The sequence below is a fragment of the Culex pipiens genome, chromosome 1 (assembly GCF_016801865.2).
Source record: "Culex pipiens pallens isolate TS chromosome 1, TS_CPP_V2, whole genome shotgun sequence".
Lineage (NCBI taxonomy): Eukaryota > Metazoa > Arthropoda > Insecta > Diptera > Culicidae > Culex > Culex pipiens.
In genome coordinates this window covers 128,899,485-128,905,484 of record NC_068937.1, presented here as the reverse complement: position 1 = coordinate 128,905,484, position 6,000 = coordinate 128,899,485, and positions in this window count along the sequence as shown.

Below are 6,000 nucleotides of genomic sequence, written 5' to 3'. Positions count from 1 at the left end.
CGCTAAACAAAACAAGAAAAAAAAGATCCGATTACTATAAAAATGCTAATCAAGAAAATATTTCGTTTTCTGTGCTTTTAGTGGCAATGCATCATTTTTGTGTTTTGTTCTGTTCTACTCGTCCGAACTTCATTTGTCCTTTTTTCTGATTCCACATATCTGTTCTTTCATATCACCTTTTTCGATTTTTTGCTGCTGCTTGTTTAAAAAAAATCAAAGGTTTGCCACCCCTCCCTGATGGCGTGTACAATGCCACCATCTGTCAAATTGCACGGTAACAATAATCTAACATTTATTTTAGCCTGTGGTATTACAGGCACATTCAAAATCACTCAGTTTTCGTAAAACCCGAAACTATAAAACAAATAGAAAGGGAGGCAAATGTGGTATTTGGATGGACTTCACCTTTAAAAAAGTCTCAACAATTTTTTTTGGAATGTATAAATTGAAAATTTTAAGATAAATCGAACAATTTTGAAATCTGCGTACTTGAAAAAATATAATTCTAGATTAAATTTTCAAAAGGTCCTATCTGCATAGGAAACCCATGACTAAAAGCCACCTTGAAAATTTACTCTAGAAATTAGAAAAAAAAGTATCGCATCGCGTGAAATGAGGTTTATCTGTAATTATTGAATTGAAAAATACATATATTTTAAAATAAAAACGGAAAATTGATCCCCAAAATTCGGATATTGAATATAGACCAATTCTGTCATTGTCAGTCGATCGGGCGTCGAAAATCGATCGTCCATGATTTTTTGTAGATTTTTCCAATGAATATTTCTTAAGAAATGATTGAATAACGAAGCTTGATCTTGAGTCGGAGCCAAAAGCAAATCCTATACCTCTCTTAAGGGGTTACATACATGTAGAAAATCACAAAATTTTATATTACAGAATATTTGTTAAATCCACTCAAAAGATGATTATTAATCACTCCAGAAAGTTTCATGAAGATATTTCATGATTTAACTGAGTAAGAGACGATTTAAGCTCAAAATTTTGCCATGCGCAAAGTGGGCTGTCAAACTTTGTTGGCCTTTTTCTCTAAACCCCGAGTTGATTTACGGGTGCCACGATATCTCGGAATGGGATGAATCAAATTGCCTGAAATTTGATGTGAAGACTCTCAAGGTGTATCCCGTGTGCATGACGAAGCCCAATTTTCAAAATTTGCTTTTTTAAAAAATACAAAAATCAAAAACTAACGGTTTTTTATATGAAAAACACAAACATATTTTTATCTTTTTTTAAAATAAGATTTTTGAAAATCGGGCTTCGTCATGCACACGGAACCGGTTTAACGAGTCTTCATCAAAATTTTGAGCCGATTTGGTCAAGACAGTGTTGAGATATCGTGGCACCCGTTTTTTGAAACTGCTAACTTGAATTTGCTATATCTCGGCAACGATGCAACCAAATATCTTCAAATTTGTTTTGTTATTAGGTGAAAATGTATATTTTAAAGCCCTGAACAAAGAATTAAACAAAAGTTGAAGTGTGTGCTCATACTAACCTCTGACTTTTTTGCCGATATACAGTATTTAACCCCTTAAGTAAGAAAGGCAAAAAGGAATTTTAAGAATTCCAAAACTAAACAAGTAAAATCTAAAAATATATAAAAAATATCTCAAATTGATTCTTAAAATTCGAAAACAGATGGAGCAATATTCATATTGAGAAGGTCGGCAGCCAGAGAGTCGACTGTACATGAATTTAAAAAAATATTTTTTTTAAAGAATTTCCAAATTAAATAATAAACAAAAACTCTTTAGATTTAGAAAATCTTAAAAAAAATATATAATTTCAAAGATTTCATAAATTTAAAAATTTCAAAATAATCAAAAATTTCAAAAAAAATTAAAATTCAAATTTAATTTAAGAAATTTCTGAAATTCTTAAAATTATTAGGTATTTCAAAATCTTTAAAAAAAATCTAAATTTTAAAAATCTTTTGAAATTTGAAATCTTGATCGTAAATCGTAATCGTAATCACGATCGAATGATCTCAATCTACTATCGACAGATTACGACTTACCATTGACAAATTACGTTCGTAATATTTCGATCGAGATATCTCGATCGTGAAGGATGCCAGATGCATAGATTTGTCTGTGATTCACAGACATTTGTGTGGGTTTGTGCCAGACATTTTTTGAGGTACACAGACTTTTAAAAAACTTTATTAAATTAATATTTTGAAAAATATTAACCGAAACTTAATTCGTTAGTCTTCAAATGCTTAAAAACGAATTTCAGACAAATGCACTGACTTTTTTACGGACATTTAAAAAAAAAACAAGTTAGTCGAGAAATTACTTTCGATTGCAATAATCTCCACTTATAGCTTTTAAAAATCATGAAAATTCAAAGTTCTAAATCTGAAATAAAAAAAGGGAATTTTAAAATGCATTAAATAAAAAAAATAAAATATAAGATTTAAAAAAGAGAAAAATCATGATCGAAGATTGAATGTTGAAATTCTGAAAACTTAAAAAATATATAATTTAAAACCAATAAACCATGAAATTTCTATTCTTAAATTATAAAGCAACAATTTAAAAGGGCGAATAATCATTTCAATAATTGGTTTAAAAATATCCAAAGGTTTTTTGATAAAAAAGAGATTTTTAACTTTGTATTTTTTTTTCTGTGTAAATTAAATTTTTAGCACACCTGCAAAAAATATTTAGTTGATCAGACTGTGGATTACTGAGATAACGCCACTTTAAATTTAAATTTTGTGAAAAATTAGTTTTTCTCGGTGTCATCCTTGCGATATCTTGGAAAATATTGGTTCGATTTTCGATTTTTATATCTGAAGCTTTTGGGAAACATTCTGCTCTTTTCAATTTTCAAGAAATTTTAGAATCAAATCTAGAGTTTTTTTTTTAAAGGTCCTATAACAAATGAAACACAATAGCTTTAGGGAGCGTTCTTTTATTAGGCTGGTATGCTGATCGGAAGGAACGCAAAACTCCATATAAAAAAACGCCCAAGAAACGGTCAAGGAAAGGGTCACGAAAAGATTTTTCTTAAGCGGTACGCAGCTGAAAAGTAACAGAAACGGAAAGATTGCGTTTGACGTTTCTTCACGCGGTGCTTGTTTATAATATGTTTTAATGAAAAAATCAAAGAATTGTAATTTTCCTTTTTGATTGCGACTGATAATTACAAACGTTTTAATAATTTTGTATTGGATGTAATAATATTTAAAATTCCCGCCGAATCTCAAAATGCAGAATATTAAAATTAAAAGGACAGATTTAGTTTTTTTGGTCGGAATGGAGTAAAAAAAAAGAAGTTGGCTTTATAGATGTCGGCCATCGTGCCACCAACTATTTATTGCTAGTACCAACCAGTACTCTGTATTACGAGTCCCCTGCGTTGTCCTATTGATCCACACTCGCGGGACCAAAATGTAGTAAATCAGACTGAAATTAAACTTGACAATAATCATACAAATATCTATGTTCATACTGAAAATACAATAATAATCTGAAATTTTGAAATCCAACCAAACAACAAATTAAAAAATATGAAATAACAAACTTTACAGAATTTTCTAATAACATTTTTTTTAATAATAAAGAAAATTTCAACAAAAATCTAAAATTTGGAAAATCAAAATTAAAAATATGCAGAATTGATTAAAAAATTTAATATTAAAGTTTTTATAAATTCAATAGCTCAAAAATGTTAAAATTCGGAACGAATGTACAAGTCGAAATTTCAAAAGTTTTAAAAATCGGAAATATAGAACTTCGAAAATACAATTTTACGAAAACCTCGAAATTATAACAATCAAAAACTCTATTTATTCCAATATTTATAAAATCTAGCCTGAAAAAATAAGAATTTAAGAATTTAAGAATTTAAAAAATTAAGAATTAAAGAATTTTAGAATTCAAGAAAAAAAAAACATTAGTACTAATTTCCCAATTCTCTACCTTCCTAACTTCCTCACTTCCTAATAAAATAATTTCCTAACTTCCTTACTTCCTAATTTCCTAGTTTCCTAATTTAAATTTTTCATAATTTCCTTGTTTCCTTATTTCATAATTTCCTAATTTTCTTTATTTTACTAATTTGCTAATAGCATAATTTCCAAATTTCCTATTTCCCTGATTTCATAATTACCTTATTTTTTAATTTCCTTATTTCATAATTACTGGAGCAACATTTGAAAAGGGCGCATAAGCATTTTGACAGCTAGAACTATTTTGCAAATTCCGAAACAACAGGTAACTATTTAACAAAACTCGCTACGTTAGATGGTAGCTGAGAAGGCCAGCTGTTGTTTAACACATCGAGTTTTGTGAAAAAGTTACCTGTTGGCTCGGAATTTGCAAAATAGTTTTAGATGTCAAAATGCTTATCCGCCCTTTTCTCGTGTTGCTCCAGATTACATAATTTTTTAATTTCCTTATTTCATAATAACATAATTTTTAAAATATAGTTTTTCTAGTTATTTTTCTTTTTTTTTTTAAAGAAATGTTCTATTATTGATTTCTTAATTTTGGTTATAATTGTTGTTAAAAGTTTTTGAATAAACATTTTTAATCTACTAAATTTTAACTTTTGAATATTTTTAATCTTTTTATTTTTTCCTCGACAGAACCTCAAGCGCGCACACCGTCAATCGCGTTCATACCGAACTGTCAACTTTTCTTGGGGGGGTCACGAAAAGAACACGCAACATTTCTTGACCGCGTTCCTTCCGATCAGCATACCGTACAATTACGTAACGCAAAATTTGGGATTTTTGACCCCCCCTCCCCCCCCCTTTGTAACAAATCGTAACAGATGAGCCATCCCCCCTACCCCCCCCCCCTGTAACGCGTAACGCAAGGTCTTTTTGCAAATTTTTATGAGTGCTTATATGAAAATTTTGCGTTACGTAACAGAATTTTTCAGCACACCCCCCCTCCCCCAATTTTCGTAACATTTCGTAACAGACACCGACACCCCCTCCCCCCCCCCCCTAACTGCGTTACGTAATAAAAGAACGCTTCCATTATAGGACCTTTAAAAAAAAAAACTCTGGAAATGTAACCTTTTGAAAGTGCTTATAATACTAATTTTGGGCATTTTAAAATGTTGGGCTTGATTTTTAAGTTTCCAAATTTTCTGATAAACTCTAAAACTACCTTTAGGGTGAAATTCATCCAAGTTTGCCTCACTTCAAAATTCTAGAATGGATTCGATTTTAACGAAAATTTGTGATTTGGATTTGCGTTTATGATTTAAAAAAAATGAAAGCTTCCTGTCAAATTACACGTTTTCAGAATTTTAATGTTTTTTTTTTTTTGAATAAGATGAGGACACTTTTTATTTAATATTTATGAAACCTTTTTTTCATCTCTTCAAAAGTTTGAAATTTGAAAATACTAACCAAAATCGTAACAACCTGACCCAAAATTAATCGAAATCTGTATGTACTCCTAAAATGTGTAAAAAGTAAAATGATTAGAATCATGTATTCCGGTACCCTCCGAGTTTGAACTATAAACACAAAAAGTATTCGCAACAATACTGCTAACAAAATAAAACAATTCGATAGTGAAACAAATTGCTGTATAGAGAAAAAAAAAATGTAAATCTTCGTCAGTACTAGTGAAATTGAATCGAATTATAAGCGTGTAACGGTAACTCTGCCGTTCTACGCATAATTGTCCCATGTCAGTTTTGGACGATTTTGACTTTATAACATTTTTAAGTTTAGTCTGATGTGTACTTTAAGAAAAACACATAAAATCTGGTACTTTGTTCGGAAATTCATCAAAAACAACACCAAGTCTGTTTGTCCCATCGTTGAACTTCTACGCATAATTGTCCCACCAAGTATTTTCTTACACGGAATCATTAGTTTTACTAAGCATTATGTCTTGTTTACCTGTTGTATAGCAAGAGAATCACAAATAAGGGCGATAAACTGCTAACTGGGGCGATTAGGGACACATAGGGCGAATAGGAACCCACGGGACAATTATGCGT